At 46.0% G+C, this 19,744-nt stretch overlaps 1 pseudogene; it reads right to left on the bottom strand.

Annotated features, from left to right (window-relative positions):
• Positions 1–8,245: 8,245 nt before the first annotated feature.
• Positions 8,246–14,276, bottom strand: LOC147117829 (chemokine XC receptor 1-like; annotated as a pseudogene).
• Positions 14,277–19,744: the final 5,468 nt, after the last annotated feature.

Here is a 19,744-nt window from a genome sequence, read left to right as displayed (position 1 = left end):
CAATAATTTGCCTGCAGTTCCATGAGCTTCTATCTTATGTGGGACTTTATCTAATGTTTAATTTCTTACCGCAGTGACAGAGAAAAGTCACTGGAGGAGGTTACTACGATTTACACAGAAGGCTAAGACAAAAAAAACTCTTTTTCATTAGAAGTGTTTGAGGTCAGAATCGTGGCTTGATGATAGGTGAACGCTGTCAGAATGAGAGAATCTGCTTTAAGGAAATGCTCCGAAAACGCGTTGTGCTTGGCAACACCCGCCCATGATATGTTATTAGTACACAGAATCTTGTGGGTGTAATTACTGGAATCCTGCCTTGAATGTGAACTTTACAGACTGAGTACGATTTCAAAAGAATGCTGCGAGTTGGGCGAGTCGGAGTTAGGTGCGGAGTGGAAGGAGGAGCTCCCTTGCTTCACCTTTGTTTTTTCTAAATTTTCACCCTGTGGGAAGAGGCCGGTGTCGGGAGCAGCAGGAGAGTACAGTGAGTATTTAAACACACTTTCGCGGGCTTCTTTTCAAAGGCCGGTCAATCTCGCAGACCGGCGGCAGCATTCCAGAGCCACGCCACGATTCAAAAAGTGACGCGGGCAAGAGGAAACAGCTAATTGGGTGAGTACGGCCAGGTGACTACTCTATAGTTTGACAGTTAAGGTAAATAGTTCATAAAGTTTAGACGGTCTTAATTTTTGTGGTTATAGTTTCTAAGGTCTCTGTTGTGTGGCGGGGAGTGTAGTAAACAAGAGCCCTTCAGTATATCATTTAATTGTAGTGTAATTAGTGGCATTGATTTGATTGAATTTAATTTAAATTAATTAAAGGGTAAGCCATGGCAGCACAGCTCGGCCCTGTGGCATGCTCCTCCTGCACTATGTGGGAAATCAGGGACACTTCATGTGTCCCTGACGACCATGTGTGCGGGAAGTGTATCCAACTGCAGCTACTGGCAAACCACATTGCGGCGCTGGAGCTGCGAATGGATACATACTGGAGCATTTGCGATGCTGAGGACGTCGTGGGTATCATGTTTAATCAGTTAGTCACACCGCAGGTAAAGGCTGCACAGGCAGGAAGGGAATGGGTGACCACCAGGCAGAGTAGTAGGTGCAGGCAGGTAGTGTAGGGGTCCCCTGTGTCCATCCCCCTCTCAAACAGATATACCGCTTTGGATATAGTTGAGGGAGATGGCTTATCGGGGGAAGGCAGCAGCAGCCCACTTCCTGGCACCATGGGTGGTTCTGCTGCACAGGACAGGAGGAAAAAGAGTAGGAGAGCTATAGTGATAGGGAATTCTATTGTAAGGGGAATAGATAGGCATTTCTGCAGCTGCAAACAAGACTCCAGGATGGTATGTTGCCTCCCTGATGCAAGGGTCAAGGAAGTCTCGGAGCGGCTGCAGGCATTCTGGAGGGGGAGGGTGAACAGCCAGTTGTCATGGTGCATATAGGTACCAACGATATAGGTAAAAAATGGGATGAGGTCCTAAAAGCTGAATATAGGGATTTAGGAGGTAAATTAAAAATAGGACCTCAAAGGTAGTAATCTCAGGATTGCTACCAGTGCCACGTGCTAGTCAGAGTAGAAATAGAAGGATATTTCAGATGAATACATGGCTAGAGGAATGGTGCAAAGGGGAGGGATTCAAATTCCTGGGACATTGGAATCAGTTCTGGGGGAGGTGGGACCAGTACAAACTGGACGGTTTGCACCTGGGCGGGACTGGGACCGATGTCCTAGGGGGAGTGTTTGCTAGTGCTGTTGGGGAGGGTTTAACCTAAAATGGCAGGGGGTTGGGAACCTGTGCAGGGAGACAGAGGAAAGGGAAGCAAGGATAGAAGCAAAAGACAGGAAGGCGAAAAGCAAAAGAGGCAGTCAGAGAAATCAAGGGTGTAAATCAAACATGGCCACAGTAATTAATAATTCTAAAAAGTGTTAAAAAAAACAAGCTTGAAGGCTTTGTATCTTAATGCGAGGAGCATTCGTAATAAGGTGGATGAATTAGCTGCACAAATAGATGTAAACAGATATGATATAATTGGGATTACGGAGACATGGCTCCAGGGTGACCAAAGCTGGGAATTCAACATCCAGGGGTATTCAATATTCAGGAAAGACAGGCAAAAAGGAAAAGGAGGTGGGGTAGCATTGCTGGTTAAAGAGGAGATTAACACAATAGTAAGGAAGGTTATTAGCTTTGATGACGTGGAATCTGTATGGGTAGAGCTGAGAAATACCATGGGGCAGAAAACGTTAGTGGGAGTTGTATACAGACCCCAAACAGTAATGCTGAGGTTGGGGATGGCATTAAATGGGAAATTAGAGATGCGTGCAATAAGGGCACAACAGTTATCATGGGTAACTTTAATCTACATATAGATTGGGCTAACCAAATTAGTAACAATACTATTCCTAAAGTGTATACGGGATGGTTTCCTGGACCAATATGTCGAGGAACCAACGAGAGATCAGGCCATCTTAGACTGGTTATTATATAATGAGAAAGGATTAATTAGCAATCTTGTTGTGCGAGGCCTCTTGGGGAGGAGCGATCATAATATGTTGGAATTCTTCATTAAGATGGAGAGTGAAGTAGTTGACTCAGAGACCAAGGTCCTGAATTTACATAAAGGAAACTACGATGGTATGAGGCGCGAGCTGGCTAGGATGGATTGGGGAATGTTACTTAAGGGGTTGACGGTGGATAGGCAATGGCAAACATTTAAAGATCGCATGGATGAACTACAGAATTTGTTCATCCCTGTTTGGCATAAAAATAAAACAAAAAAGGTGACTCAACCGTGGCTAACAAGGGAAATTAGGGATAGCATAAGATCCAAGGAGAGGACATAAAAATTGGCCGGAAAAAGCAGCAAACCTGAGGATTGGGAGCAGTTTAGGATTCAGCAAAGGAGGACAAAGGGATTTATTAAGAGGGGGAAAATAGAGTAAGTATGAGAGTAAGCTTGCAGGGAACATAAATCTGACTGTGAAAGCTTCTATAGATATGTAAAGAGAAAAAGATTGGTGAAGTCAAGCGTAGGTCCCTTGCAGTCAGAATCAGGACTATTTATAGTGGGGAACAATGAAATGGCAGACCAATTAAATACATACTTTGGTTCTGTCTTCACAAAGGAGGACACAAATAACATAGGGTCTAATGAGAGGGAGGAACTGAATGAAATCAGTATTTGTAGGGAAATGGTGCTAGGGAAATTGATGGGATTGAAGGCCGATAAATCCCCAGGGCCTGATAATCTACATCCTAGGGTACTTAAGGAAGTGGCCCTAGAAATAGTAGATGCATTGCTGGTCATCTTCCAAAATTCTATAGACTCTGGAACAGTCCCTCTGGATTGGAGGGTAGCTAATGTAACCCCACTATCAAAAAAGGTGGTAGAGAGAAAATGGGGAATTATAGACCGGTAAGCCTGACATCGGCAGTGGGGAAAATGCTAGAGTCCATTATAAAAGATGCAATAGCAGAGCACTTGGAAAACTGACAGGATCAGACGAAGTCAACATGGATTTACAAAAGGTAAATCATGCTTGACTAATCTACTGGAATTTTTTGAGGATGTAACTGGTAGAATAGATAAGGGAGAACCAGTGGATGTGGCATATTTGGACTTTCAGAAGGCTTTCGACAAGGTCCCACATAAGAGATTAGTGTGGAAAGTTAAAGCACACGGGATTGAGGGTAAGGTACTGACTTGGATAGAGAACTGGTGGGCAGACAGGAAGCAAAGTGTTGGAATAAACGGGTCTTTTTCCGAGTGGCAGGCAGTGACTAGTGGGGTACTGCAGAGATTGGTGCTAGGACCCCAGTTATTCACAAGATATATATTGGCCCAGAAATTCGGGTCACCACGGGTGAGTACGCGCTGGGTACTCACCCGTAGGCCAAATGGAAGTGCCGGTTTTCTGCATGCACTGCGCATGCGCGGGAAACCGGCACTTCCGATCCTCTGAACGAAGAGGTTCAGAGATTGAACGCGCGCACAGAAGAGGCTGCGCGTGGAAATCGAACTTAGGTTTTTTTGCAGGTTTTCCCGGGATTGTAAGCCTGCAGGATTTAGAAATGTAAAAAGCAGGCGTAAGGCCTGCTTTTTACAAGGTAAGTGGTCAATTAATTAAAATTAAAACATTTTTTCCACAGGTTTATTATTTTTAAATACTTTAAAGCAAGGTAAGTTTATTTTTAGCCCAGTTAGAATATAAAATTATTTTTTTCAAAAATGTAAATTATTGTTTAAAATAGTTATTTAATGTAATTTATAGTTTATTTAAAAAGTGTGAATTTTTAAAATTTATTTGAATGTTTACTGCTATTTTGGGGCTGTAGTATTTATAAGTTTTGACAGGTCTTCCTGTCAATCTTATGAATGGGCTTTTCCCTCCTCCGATTGGCTGCCCATGGCCCACGTGATCCCAGGGGACGCATCGAACTAACTGCGCCCCTGGGGTACGCAAGCACTGCGCGCCGGCAGCTGGGCCAGGCCCCGGATCGGAATTCCATTGGGCCCCACAGCTCAACTGCCGGCGCGCTAGGTAAGTGCATGTCGGGGGCTTACACCCGCGGGAAGCCCCCGACCCGAATTTCTGGGCCAATAATGATCAGGGGGGGTGGAAAGGGGGGTCCTTGGGTCTGATTTCCTAGTAGAACACGGGATTCTCGTGGATCTTAGGAATCATTGTCTTTGGGGAGCGAGTACGGGAGAGAGAGCGAAGGAGGGTTTCGAGGTGAAACCAAAGAGAGCATGGATCGGTCGGCAGGAGGTGAAATTCCTAGGTCTGACCATCCGCGCTGAAGAAAGAGCCACAGACAAGGCCAGACGGGAATCGGTGTAAGACCCACCGGCCCCCGCCACCAGCGTAGGGAAGTTGCCCTGATGCACTAAATGGTTTCACATCAATCAGTGCAAACTGTTTAAGTCAGGTGCAAAAGAACCAACAACTGAAGCCAGGTCTGAGGGTAAAAATCCTCAGCCTGAGGCGTGCAATAAGTCACAGACTACACAGGCTGGAACCGCAGCCTGCTTGAGGGGAGAAACTGTCCCGCCCACCTGGGAGGTTTCCCCATTGGCCGGGGACTCGGACGGGGAAGAGCCCGAACAGTTAGACTCCGCCCTTGACACGATTCTGGAGGAGGTGGAGTCGGAGGACGGAGACCCCGCGCTCGACTCAAGCATAGGGGAGGTAGAACTTGGGGGCGGAGATTCTCCACCTGTAGGGACAGGTAGGGAGAAGTCGTCTGCCACAGACCCAAATCCCGAAGGGGCGGAGCCTGAGGAAAGGGAGCCGAAGCCGGCAGTCGTGGTGGAGCCACGGGCTGTGAGGGCTAAAGTCCCAACCGCAGGTCCACTCGCTAAGGGAGCCTCGCCCAAAGCACCCTCTCGCAGGTCATCTCGAACGCCTCAGCCAAGAAAGCTCTGGCCAGATTCCCCCTACGTCAGCAGACACCGACCTGGCAAACCCCTGGAAAAACGCAGTCCCCAATTGGCAGCAAAAGGCTGTGGGGGACCCAAGCTACCGGTCAGTGCAGCCCCGCCACAGGGAGCGGTGAGCTGCAGTCCGAACAAGGATTAGGCAGGCCGCCCGGGAACGGGCGGCGTTGTATATAAGTTAAGTTTAAGTTTAGTTAAGTTTAAGGTGTGTAATTTTAAGATGATAGTGTTGTAAGTAGTTTTGGAATCTGCCCAGCATGTGTGTTGTTTTGGATCGAGGTCGAAAGACCCGATCATGCCTTCACCGAAGCCAGAATCTCTCGGGAGCCTGGCTGTATCATTTAATTTGTTACAGGAACCAAAAGGATGAAGAAGGGGATTCTCATTGCATTCGCAGTGATCGGGTGTAGCCTGGCCTACCGAGGCTACACCAAGGACTCGACCGTGTACGGCTGTTCAGGAGACACAGCCCCCATCGCGACGGATGGATTGAGGGTCCGAGACGTTGAAGAGACAGCTACCTATTTCCACGAGGGGAGGTGGCCAGGATGGCTGGGGTCGAACTCTACGGAATACTCCAGCCAGTCCGGGTTTGCGTACCGAGAGACCTCTCTAATGTGTCCCAGGGTCAGGGTCATCGCACCCAGAGTCAGCGTTACCGTTGGGAAAAAGGTTTGCTTGAATTGCACGGGACATGTTCCTTTGGACAGATGGTGGTGGTTGCGCAAGTTGAGCAAAACCATGAAGAACTCCACGGTCGAGTGGGAGCGACTGGGTAACAATACCCATCGGACTATTATGGGGACTAAAGTGGGGGTAGAGTGTCTGTTGGGACAAATGGTGGGAACCAGATGAGGGGATTTACATCTGTATGTGGGGTTCAGAACGCGCCTGCCCCACAGGCGTCTCCATCTTTTTCCAAAGACAGTGGCAGGATGCTGGGAAAGGGATGAGGTGGGACGTCAGCACACGGGCATGCAGAGTCCCATACTCTCAGATCCCAGTAAATGCCACTGAGCTCATCATCCGCCCCCGCAAGCCCCTGCCCACGATTCCAGTAGCCAAAGCCCGCAAGGAAGGGTGCCCCACCACTACCAAAGGTCCCGGGAACAGATTGGTATTAGCGCCCACAGGTCAGGTGCTGTGCCAAGGGGTGCACTATGTGGTAGCCTCGGTGATTTTAAGCCTCACCGAGGTGCGATTGCCAGAGTGGTGCCCCAAGGAAACGGAGCAATTGTACCAGGTCCTGTTAACAAACATGTTCAGGTAGTTTTATGAATTCGACTTTGCTGATGTAGACAGAGCCGAATTGTACACCACACCACATGAGGTTTTGGACAGGGTAGGGAGACAAAGAAGGGGTACAGTAAATGATATTTTTACAGCCTTTAGCACAGGGACTTCCGTCATCAACACTCTGGATGACGTGGAGCTGCAGACTCAGATTAATGGTTTAAAAACACAGTTAAGAAAGATACTGACGGATGAGAATAAGGTAGTGGGTTCTGAGTTACATAAGGACCAGGCCATGACACTACACTTAAAAGAAATCATTGCTGAGCTGGAGAAACACGCTAAAACGGTAAATGCTCTCATCAGGGAGGATCGGAATGCGTCTGATCAGGCTGCGCAGAATGAAGCGTGCGTGCTGTATGGGGCGTGGTTACTGGGCGAGGGCCGCAGTAATCTGGAGGATTTAAAACAAGGTTTGGTCCCCTCCTGGATCAGCAACAAGCACCTCGCAGCCCTCCACCCTTTTGAGAATGCATTGAGTCCGTGCCAGGTCAGACTAGCTTCAGAGGCCTACCCAGTCCCAGTGGACTGTGGGCGGTCTAATCACACCATTATGGGTATAGTGGTAAGAATACCGGTCATGGGAAAGACAGCTAAACCCGCCCCGGTATACAGGGTGGAGAACATTGGAGTCATTCAAGGGGGTGCACACATTTGCGACACAGCGGTCCCACCGTACGTCATTCGATGGGCGCATGCAATGACGGGTACCGACCTCTCGGGGTGCCGGAGCCGGGGAGCACACATCATCCTGTGTCCCCAGCGCTTGAATGCCTATTCGAAACCACAGTGCGGGTTCAGAACTGCTGACACGAAGCCTATAAATTGCACCATGGAGGCAATGGCACAAGGCCATGTGCCCCCGCAGGTGGCATATATAGGAGGTGGGACATGCTGTGTCACCACTGCAGCGCCCCACTACCAACATGGACAGCACGGCTGGTGTCTGGTGAGTGACAGCAGTTTCTGCTTCAAACCCAAGGCAGGAGTTCAAGTGGCCCAAGGGCGAATTGTCCCCATTCCTGAACCTTCCACTGTTCACATCACTGTTAAAGAGAATTTCACTGATCTGCAACGATTCGTTGCACATTTTGGCTATATCATTCCCCCACACCCTGAACACCTCATCAAGATACTAAAAGCCGTTGCCGTTTCGCAGAAACATTTTTACACGCTAGAGCAGAAGACGTTAGAAATAGGGGCAACCATATTAGATATAGTAACCTCACCGTGGTGGGATCTGTTCACTAATATAGAAGTCCCTTCTTGGATTAGGTTAGCCTCCCACATCCTTGTAGTGTGTCAGGTTTTTATTGTGATTTATTTACTGTTTGTACACTGTAGAAAGGTCAGAAATTCACCGAATGTCTAATTAATGAGGTAATGACAAGTTAATGGCGTAATGTGCTGTTGAATAAATTATTGTTCAGTTAATGAGCAAATGTACATTTAAACAAGATAATATACAGCTTAATGAAATAATGCACAGTTAATAAGATAACAAGCGGTTCAATCAAATGCATTTTAATGAGATAATGTACAATGAATGAAATAACAAGTTCATGTGATGGTTATTGATAATGTACATTTTAATGACAAGTTAATAAAAAAATGTACAGTTAGTGAGATAATGAGCAGTTAATGAGACAATGTGCAATTAATGAGATAATGTGCAGTTAATGAGATCATGAATGGTTCAGGAAACACCATACAGTTAAGAAAACATAGTCAAATGACGTAACATGCAGGTAATAGGACAACAAAAAATTCATGAGTTCATCTGCAATTTAATGAGATAAAGTGCACTTTAATGAGATAACAGTGCAGTTTAATGAGATAAAGTGCACTTTAATGAGATAACAGTGCAGCACTCCTTCGGTACTGCACTGAAGCATCCCCCTAAATTACATTCTCAAGTCTCTAGGGTGGGGCTTGTACCCACAACCATTCTGACACCATTCAGACCTCGGTGTAATAGGTGTTAAAATGGTACTGTTGAGATAAACTTCGTTTTCAAGAGACTAAATTGACAGGACAGCAAGGCTTGCAATTCTGGATTAGAATTCAGAAGGGGCAACTGAACCAGTGTGCTATAGACAATAAAAGATAGTTTAACATTCTAGTGATTTTTTTTTGCACTTATTGCTGCTGTGACATCTCTATTTATTTGAATTCAGCAGGGATCTTTGCCATGTTAGACGATTCTGCACTTGTGTGGCGTGAGATAGATCCAATCCCAACACTAGCGTCAGGCTGAGGGAAGTAAAAGACAGTAGACTGCAGAAGAGAAGCTTCTGCCAGGCTAGATGTCAGAATGCAAGGAGTTAGTCTGTTTAAATGAAGTAAGGCGTGGGAAAGCATAGGGTGTTCATTATTTTGTATGATTACATGAAGGCAAGTGGTATTAATTGAAGTATGTGTGGCTCTGTACATTTACTCGCTGTGAAGTAATGCAGCTTAATGATTTACATCGACTCATCTCACCAAGCATTTGCTCAGTCCATGTTCACACAGGCAAACGACACAAAAATCAAGTTCAGCTCACCAGGGAATGCTACTTTTAGGTACCTTGATTGTGCTATTGTACATGGATTGGTAGGGAGGCTAATGTAGTACCTATATTTAAGAAGGACAAAAAGTCAGAACCGGGGAATTATCGGCCCATTAGCTTAAACTCTGTCATTGGGAAGTTGTTAGAAGGGGTCATTTGAGATACCCTATATGACCACCTGGTCAGACCAGACATTATTAGAGACTCGCAACATGGCTTCTGGAACAGAAAATCACGTATCACCAAACGAGTTGAATTTTCTGAGGAGGTAACTAAGTTGATGGACAAAGGTAGCCCAGCTGATATTGTATATTTGGACTTTCAGAAGGTGTTTGATGAGGTGCCTCACAAAAGGTTACTTCAAAAGATGGAGCCCTGTGGGATAAGAGGGCAGATCCTGGATTAGGTAGGGAATCGGTTGAGTTCTTGCAAGCAGTGGGCTCTTATTAATGGAAGTGGTTCTGTGTGGAGGCCGGTTACTAGTGGCGTCCCATAGGGTTAGGACCGCTGCTCTTCACAATCTATATTAATAATTCGGATGATGGCGCAAGTTTGTGAATGGCATGAAGGTATGTGCCAGTGTTAGGAACCTTGATGAGAAAGAGAGACCACAATCTGATCTAGATGCAATGGGCAATGGGCCCGTATCTGGCAGATGTCATTTAATGTAGATAAATGCAGTGTCATGCATGTGGGTAGGGCTAATGTCATGCATGTATATACCATGCTTGATACAGATTTAAAGTTTGCTGAGTGCGAAACTGACCTAGGAGTTCTAGTACATTAACTGCCTGTTAACAGGTAGTTAACAGGCAGTTTTTAGCCTAATCCCTATTTTTATTCCTGAAGTGTGGGATTCCCGACGGCTCCAAACCATGCCAAGTTAGCAAGGCGGACCGTCGGGCTGAAGGGCTTGGAGCGTTCGAAATGTCCGGTGTTCAGGTGAGTGATGGGCGCATGAGTGCAGAGGTAAGTGTGTTTGGTGTGTGTAAAGTATTTAAAGAAGTTTAATTACCTTTACTTACCTTTACAGCCTTCCTTCCTTCAGGTCTCGGGAGTCCCTCATCTCACCAGCACAGAAAGCAGAATGGCCGCGAGCTGTCAAAAGTTGTAGCATTCAGCTTTCTGTTCCAGGGAGATCTCTAAATCAGCCTGCGAGGAAGGAATTAACTTGGAGTACAGATTGTCAGTGTTTGACAGCTTCAAAGAGCTGTGACCGCTGATATTTCATCTGTCAAAAGCTCCTGACAGATGAAATGTCAATCTGTGATGTCACCTGTTGCCGATTGGCCCTTAATTGGCCTGCTGAGCCCGCTGGGTGGGCTCAACAAGGTCAATCAAGTGAAAATCGCATGGGTTGACCACAACTCGATGGAGGCGGGACTACAACCCCGAAAGTTGTAGTCCCGCCTCCTACACGCCTCCAGTATCAAAATCCAGCCCCATGAGTCTCTGAAGGCGCATGACTTAGTGTGAAAGCAAATAGAGCACTAGGACCATCCAGTATAAAACACAAATAACCATAGTGTCCTTGTACAAGACTCTGGTTAGACCTCATCTGGAATAGTGTATATGGTCGGTGATGTAGGAATCCTGGAAAAGGTTCAAAAGAGGGCCATTAGAAAGATCTTTAGTTTAAAAGCCCTTAGTTATCACGATAGGCTTAGAGAGCTGGGTATTTTATACTAGAAAAGCAGAGACTTTATGTGATTTTATTTAAGTATTTGAAATGATGAAGGGAGTAGACTGTGCGTGGACAGACTATTTGAACTAGGCAGGTTAGTGGAAATAAGGGGTCATGCACAGTAGCTATCTAAACTAGGTCAATGTCAGGAGGTTTTAGATTACATAGATGGTTATTGACACTTGGACTAAGGTACAGGCTCATGTGGTGAGTGCAAATTCACTGATATAGCTCAAGTGGAGCTGGATTAATTCCTTATGAAATGAAATGAGCTTCCGACCATGTATCCACAGGATAACAAAGACCACCTATCTCCACCTCTGTAACATCGCCCGTCTCCGCCCCTGCCTCAGCTCATCCGCTGCTGAAACCCTCATCCATGCATTTGTTACCTCTAGACTTGACTATTCCATCGTATCCTGGCCGGCCTCCCACGTTCTACCCTCCGTAAACTTGAGGTGATCCAAACCCCGGCTGCCCGTGACCTAACCCGCACCAAGTCCCGTTCACCCATCACCCCTGTGCTCGCTGACCTGCATTGGCTCCTGGTTAAGCAACGCCTTGATTTCAAAATTCTCATCCTTGTTTTCAAATCCCTTCATGGCCTCGCCCCTCCCTATCTCTGCAATCTCCTTCAGCCCCACAACCCCACCCCCCGAGTTACCTGCGCTCCTCTAATTTTGCTCTCTTGGGCATCCCTGATTATATTCACTCAACCTTTGGTGGCCGTGCCTTCTGTTGCCTGGGCCCTAAGCTCTGGAATTCCCTGCCTAAACCTGTCCACCTCACTACCTCTCTTTCCTCCTTTAAAGATGCTTATTAAAACCTACCTTATTGACCAAGCTTTTGGTCACCTGCCCTAATTTCTCCTTATGTGGCTCGGTGTCAAATTTTGATTAATAGTTCTCTTGTGAAGCACCTTGGAACATTTTGTTATGTTAAAGACGCTATATAAATGCAAGTTGCAGTTGTTGTTATTGTACACGGTAAATGGTTGGATTGGATCTACCTCACACAGAAGTAATTGAGTGGATCTATCTCACACTGTAAATGGCTGTATTGAATCTCACTCTATAAATGGCTGGTTCTATCTTGCACTGGTTTATGAACAAATTAAAAATAGTTTGTTCCAAAAGTAAAAGAATTGGAATAGTCGTGTGAACTGCTCGGATAATGACTTCTGTGTCTGTATTTCGGTTCTTTATGGGTCTTCATATAAGGAAGGTATTTACTCACTAGCCTGATTAAATGTTTCCTGAACTTTGTACCCACAAAAGCATAAAAGAAGGGATTTAGACAGCAGTGGAAATAAGCAATGGTCCGACAAATGAAAAACGCATAAATCAGGTGGTTGCTTGTCTCGCAAGTTGAGAACGGTGGGACTTGGAGTTCGGCCAAAGACAGCAGGGAGATGAGCACATTGTAAGGTGCCCAACACACAAAGAACACCACCACAATACAGAAGATAACTCTCACTGTTTTGTACTTCTTCCTCGCTTTACACCTCATGACAGTGTTGAGAATTCTATAGTAAGAGAACACGATAACAGTAAAGGGGATTAAGAAGAACAAGATATTTTGTTGATAATAGCTTAACTGTAGCCATATTTGCTCACTCTCATTTGGATAGATACTGCCACAGGAGAGGCTTTGCTCCCCACTAACTACAATATCAGCGAAGATCAACTCGGGGACTGTTACTAAGATACTAATTCCTCAAACTATTACACAGGCTGCCACAGCATAGCAGATCTTTCTGGTTCGGACCGCAGTCAGGGGATGAACCACCGCGAAGTATCGGTCGACAGTCATCAATGTCAGCAGCATGATCCCACTGTGGTAGCTGACGAAGAAAATCGAACTCATTATTTTGCACATGGTCTTGCCAAAGACCCATCCAGATGTGTGATCCACAGCCCAGAACGGAAGCGAGAAGGCAAAAAGTAAATCGGAGGTGACCAGATTCAGAATGAAGATGTCTGTTACACTTTTCAGCTTCTCGTATCTCACCAGGATCCACAAAACTAGAGAATTCCCAACCAGGCTAAAAATAAAGATTAGGCTGTACAAGACAAGCGTAAACGTGGTTCCAAATAGGTTGGCTTCATGATTTTCACATAAGTAAACATGATCAGAATCAGTTTCATTATAGTCATAGTCATAGTACTCATAAATCCAACTAGGTACTGCAGTCGGCATCATTGGACACTTCATACACAGCCTTGTGTAATCATTCCTAGATGACAATGGAAAACAAATCTCTTAAAAGCTTATCATAGAATCACAGAAATTTACACGACAGAAGGAGGCCATGCGGCCCATCGTGTCCCTGCGGGCTGAAAACGAGCTATCCAGCCTAATCCCACTTTCCAGCTCTTGGTCTGTAGCCCTGTAGGTTACGACACTTCAAGTGCATATTCAAGTACTTTTTAAATGTGACCAGCGTTTCTGCCTCTGCCACCCTTTCAGGCAGTAAGTTCCAAACCTCCACCATCGTCTGGGTGAAAACATTTCTCCTTACCTCCTCTCTAATCCTTCTACCAATTACGTTAAATCTATGCACCCTGGTTATTGACCTCTCTGCTAAGGAAAATAGGTCCTTCCTATCCACTCTATCTAGGCCCCTCATAATTTTATACACCTCAATTAAATCTCCCCTCAACCTCCTCTGTTCCAAAGAAATCAACCCCAGCCTATCCAAACTTTCCTCATAGCTAAAATTCTCCAGTCCTGGTAACATCCTCGTAAATCCCCTCTGTACCCTCTCCAGTGCAATCACATCTTTCCTGTAATGTGTTGAACAGAACTGTATGCAATATTCTAGCTGTGGCCTAACTAGTGTTTTATACAGTTCTAGCATAACCTCCCTGTTCTTATATTCTATGCATCAGCTAATAAAGGAAAATATCTTGTGTAAGAAATCGTGGATTAAAAGAAATAATAGTGGGCCAGAAATTCGTGAACGGGGCTTGCCGCGCGTGCAAGGTCCCGATTTGCACTTACCCGACGCACCTGCCGATCACCTCCAGGGACGCCTGGAATTCCATTTTGAATCTGAAGAATCCCGGGCAGCGTTTGACGTCACGCCGCCCAGGAGTGCAGCCAGCGCGAAGCCTGGAGCGCGCTGTGCAACTGAGACACACCCCTTGAGGTCTCAGTTTAACAGGACACGCCCCCAATGTTTCTGCCAAGCTGCTAAGCATTTTTACATGCAAAGCAGCAGTTTAAATAGGTTTTTGGAAGTTTTTTGAAGCTTTTGGTAACTTTTATAAACTTTTAAAAACGTTTACATTATTTTGAAGAATCTGAAGTAGTTTTAAACAGAATTAAAGCAATTTAAAGACTTTTAAAAGCCCTGAAAGATTTTTTTTAATTCCATTTATTTATTTAGCAATGTCGTCGTCATACGTGTCTTCACACTGTTCCCTTTGGGGAACAGTATGAAGTGGTGGAAGGATTTATGGCCATGATTAACGCTCATTCCGTGACCGTAACCATCTTTGAACCAGCCATTAGGGCGGTTAGTCCTATGGCGGGAGGGTTTTACGGGCTCCCACAAGCTATACAAGGAGGGGGGGCCACCCACACCCACGGACGCAAATATCCCACTGGATGTCAACCCAGAATTTAGAGCCGGAGCTCCGACTCCACTTGCCGGGACTGTCTGGAGCGGGGTTCGAAACCCTACCCTGATCTGGCCCAGCGGCGGGGATCCTACCGCTATGCCAAAGGCCCAATCCGATTAGCAACGTGAAATGGCTGGAATGAGCACAATTCACGGCATTAAAAGAACTCACAATTGAACTGATGATGACCTCAGCAATCTCCTCAAGGAGGTGGAGGCGCAGCGCCTGCTCATCATTGGTAATGAGAAGTCAAAGGCGCCGCAAAAAGGGCAGATGATAGCTTGGTCTTTCAAGTGGCAGCATAGGGCTCCAGTCACGGGGAGGGAAAAGGCGCAGGAAATGTATGGGTGTCACCTTTTGTGCGGAGTGGGCCTTTTGCGTAGCAGTAAGCATCCCCGCCGCTGGGCCAGAAGGAGTAGGGTTTCGAACCCCACTCCAGACAGTCCCGGCAAGTGGAGTCGGAGCTCCAACTATAAATTCTGGGTGGACATCCAGCGGGATACTTGCATCCGTGGGTGTGGGTGTGGGTGGCCCCCCCCCCCTCAGATGGGTTGTGGGAGCCCGTAAAACCCTCACGCCATAGGACTAACCACCCTAATGGCTGGTTCAAAGATGGTTACGGTCACGGAATGAGCGTTAATCACGGCCATAAATCCTTCCACCACTTCATACAGTTCCCGAAAGGGAACAGTGTGAGGATACGTACGACGATGACCTCTTGCGCAATGCACCTCCTTGGACCCTCAGTCGCAGATGCGAGGGGGCAAATCGTGCAATTGTTAAATTTTTCATTTTATTGACATGTAAAATGTTGGCCCAGTAATTCCCTTCCAAATGCGCGAGTACGGTCGGGGTACTTACGCGTCTGGCCGGAGGAAATGCCGGTTTTCAGCATGCACAGTGCATGTGGGGAAAACCGGCATTTCCTGTCCTCTGAACGAAGGGGTTCAGAGGCAGAACGCGTGCGACTGCACAGGCAGCGCGTGTGCAGTAAAATTCGCCGCTTTCATTCATGCTTTCAGTGAGGTCAAGTCCTTACAACTTACACATGAAAAAAGCATGGGTACAGTTGCTCCAGAGGCTGTGGAGGAAGATATTTCTTATCGTGGAGCTTCTGAAAGTATGTACGTCTGTATATATTCCTTTGCGTGTTATGTATATATTCCTTTACTTATGTGTATGAATGTATTATTTAATTATGACTTTCAGAGAAAGTAACTTATTGGAAAATCATAATTAAAAACATACATTCATACACATAAGTAAAGGAATATAAAACATACATACATATACGTAAAGGAATATATGCGGACATACATACATAATTACTTATTACTGATGAAAAGTTTCTTTCTTAAAAGTGCTGGAAATGTTACATTACTCATTTTAGAACACTCATTTTCACATTCAATTCACACAGCCACAATTGCTCCTTCTACCTATCGTTCTGAAAACCCGTTTAAAAAAAAAAAATTTAACTTTAAAACTTACTTAAAATTTCTTAAAATAACTTCCCTCCCTTTCCCAAACAAAAATATTGCCTTTCAGAAGCTCCACGATAAAATATATCTTCCTCCGCAGCCTTGGAACAACTTTACACATGCTTTTTTCAAGTGTAACTTGTAAGGACTTACCCTCACTGAATCCATGAATGAAATCGACGAAGTTCACTGCGCAAGCGCTGCCTGTGCAGTCGCACGCGCTGTGCCTATGAACCCCTTCGTTCCGAGGTCTGGAAATGCCGGTTTTCCCCGCATGCGCTGTGCATGCTGAACGCCGGCATTTCCAACGGCCAGATGCGTGAGTACCCAGACCGTACTCACGCATTTGGTCACGAATTTCTGGCCCAGTCTGTTACGGGTTCCCTAGATCAGCAGTTTGTCTAAGTTGATGACACAGAAGGATTCCAGTCATGTCAGAAAAGGAGTTGTACAGAGAGCTGAATTATGAGGTCAGAACACAAAAACAGGCCTTCAAGTGGGCATAGCTAGGCCTGATAAGGGATGCAGCAAGGAGCTGTAGGAGAAACAAGCTGTCTACGAGAGGGCAACAAGATCTTTAGAACAGAGATAAGGTGGAAAATGACCTCATGAGGCTGGGAGGGGGCTGTCAGAGGTAGCCTCTCCCTTGCAATTGGACAATGGGATGGGTAAAAATGATTGCCACCAGGTATCCGCCAACCCATCGAAATAAGGTATAAAAACAGGCAACCGAGAGAGGGAAACTGGCAGTTAGGGGTGAAGGTTTCCCTGAGGTGGCTACGGCCTAACACCTTGGTCAAGTTTAGATTCTGAAGTGGATCAATGCTGGCTGATGGCCTAACACCTCCAGCAGCTCGAGGGATGACCCAACAGAAGTGACCACCGCCGCAGACTGCAGGAATCCACCCAATCCGTAACCACCGTACTGCCTCACCGTCCGTCCATCCGTCCGGTAATTCCGTTCCATTCCAGGGCCGTTGATCGCCCTCATCTGTCACGGGTTGTATATCTACTGTATCTATTTCAATCACATGTAGTAGTATCTGATTATGCTTAAACTGTAGCTCTCTAATAAAAAGCCTTACAACTCCTAAGACCCTTTGGGTAATCTGTGTGTGACCTGTGATCCAAAGCTTACACTCGTATGCCTTCTTAACCACCTTATCTATTTGTCTTGTTACCTTCAGGGATCAGTGTACGTGCACGGCAAGGTCCCTCTGTTCCTCTACACTTCTCAGTATCCTACCATTTAATGTGTATTCCCTTGGCTTGTTTGCCCTCCCAAATGTATTACCTTTAAAATAAATGCTTCTTCAAAATAAATGCTCAAAATGGCTATTGGAAATTCCAATTTAGCTTCTAAAGTATGCGCACATACCTTCCTAAGTACCTCCTCTTATAAAATATATGAGAAACATTGCCAAGTATCTTCCATTCTAAAGAAAGCATGGAAAGGTTGCACATACACTATTGGTAATTATCCTGCATTCTTAAGATCATGTGCAATCCTTGTCAAGTACTTTCCCTTATAAACACACAACTCTTGCAATGTATCTTCCATTCTGAAGTGCACTTACAAACCTTGCCAAATATCTTCTTTTTTAAAATTTGTTCATGGAATGTGGGCATCACTGGCAAGGCCAACATTTATTGCCTGTCCCTAATTGCCCTCGAGAAGGTGGCGGTGAGCTGCCTTCTTGAACCGCTGCAGTCCGTGTGGTGAAGGTACTCCCACAGTGCTGTTCGGAAGGGAGTTCCAGGATTTTGACCCAGTGACGATGAAGGAACAGCCGATATATTTCCAAGTCAGGATGGTGTGTGACTTGGAGGGGAACTTGCAGGTGGTGGTGTTCCCATGCACCTGCTGCCCTCGTCCTTCTAGGTGGAAGAGGTCACGAGTTAGGGAGGTGCTGTCAAAGAAGCCTTGGCGAGTTGCTGCAGTGCATCTTGTAGATGGTACACACTGCAGCCACGGTACGCCGGTGGTGGAGGGAGTGAATGTTTAAGGTGGTGGATAGTGTGCCAATCAAGCGGGCTGCTTTGTCCTGGATGGTGTCGAGCTTCTTGAGTGTTGTTGGAGATGCACTCATCCAGGCAAGTGGAGAGTATTCCATCACACTCCTGACTTGTGCCTTGTAGGTGGTGGAAAGGCTTTGGGGAGTCAGGAGGTGAGACATTCTCCGCAGAATACCTATCCTTTGACCTGCTCTTGTTGCCACAGTATTTATGTGGCTGGTCCAGTTAAGTTTCTGGTCAATGGTGACCCCCCAGGATATTGATGGTGGGGGATTCGGCGATGGTAATGTCGTTGAATGTCAAGGGGCAGTGGTTAGACGCCCGCTTGTTGGAGATGGTCATTGCCTGGCACTTGTGTGGTGTGAATGTTACCTGCCACTTATCAGCCCAAGCCTGAATGTCGTCCAGGTCTTGCTGCATGCAGGCATGGACTGCTTCATTATCTGAGGAGTTGCAAATGGCACTGAACACTATGCAATCATTAGCGAACATCCCCACTCTGACCTTATGTTGGACGGAAGGTCATTGATGAAGCAGCTGAAGATGGTTGGGCCTCGGACACTGCCCTGAGGAACTCCTGCAGCGATGTCCTGGGGCTGTGATGATAGACCTCCAACCTCTCTTCTAAGGTACAAACCTCAGCAAATACCATATCTTGCTGTGTACCTTCCCTTCTGAAACATGTGCGCAAAACAACTTGACAGTGTTTGAGCATATACTTACAAGGGAAGAAACTTCACGAGGTTTGTACGTATATTTTTGAATGGAATGCACTTCGCAAGGGTTGCACATGTAGCTTAGAAGGGAATAAACTGAGGATTCCTTTAAATAGCATTTGAAGTGGACACCTCAAGACTTCTACTGCCTATGGTTGTGGGCCCGAGCAGGAAATGGCATTACCAATTACCAATTTCAAGTTGTATGGTTAGGAAATTGCATCAGTGTCATAATGATGCCCTGCGACCCTGATTTGCATGTATTTATGAGGCTCCCGCCAGTTTCAGATGGAATTTCTGGCCCCCTGGGGATTATCACTCTAGGAATATCAGAAGAATTTTGTAACCAGCACAAATTGGACGAAAGAAACTGACGCTCCATGTGTGTCAACGCTATCTAAAGGTGTCAGCCTTGGCTCAATGGCAGCACTCTCACCTCCAAGTCAGAAGGTGGTGGATTCAAATCCCACTCCAGAGACTTGAGCATCTGATGCTTCAGTGCAGTGCTGAGGGAGTGCTGCACTGTCAGAGGTGCTGTTGTTCACGTCGGCCCTCACTGGTGGACGCAAAAGATCTCATGGCACAATTTCGAAGAAGAGCAGGCGAGTTCTCCTCAGTCTCCTGGCTAACATTTATATATCAACCAACACCTTTAACAGATAAACTGGCCATTTATCACATTGCTGTCTGTGGGAGCTTGCTGTGCGCAAATTGGCTGCCGTGTTTCCTGCATTACAACAGTGACTACATTTAATAGGTACTTTATTGGCTGTAAAGTGCTTTGGGACATCCTGATGTCATGAAATTCCCTATATAAATACAAGTTCTTTCTTTCCCCAAGCTCTCTCGCAACTGCCTCATTTACATGTACAAGCCGGGTGATAACGTGTCCGAATTTGCCCCATGTATTCATTTGAGCACCCAACACCACCC

This window comes from Somniosus microcephalus, chromosome 5, assembly GCF_052327205.1.
Source record: "Somniosus microcephalus isolate GS21.2 chromosome 5, FLI_Smic_1.0, whole genome shotgun sequence".
NCBI classification, from domain to species: Eukaryota; Metazoa; Chordata; class Chondrichthyes; order Squaliformes; family Somniosidae; genus Somniosus; species Somniosus microcephalus.
The sequence above is the reverse complement of the archived record's forward strand: the minus strand, read 5'-3'. Positions and strand labels throughout refer to the sequence as shown.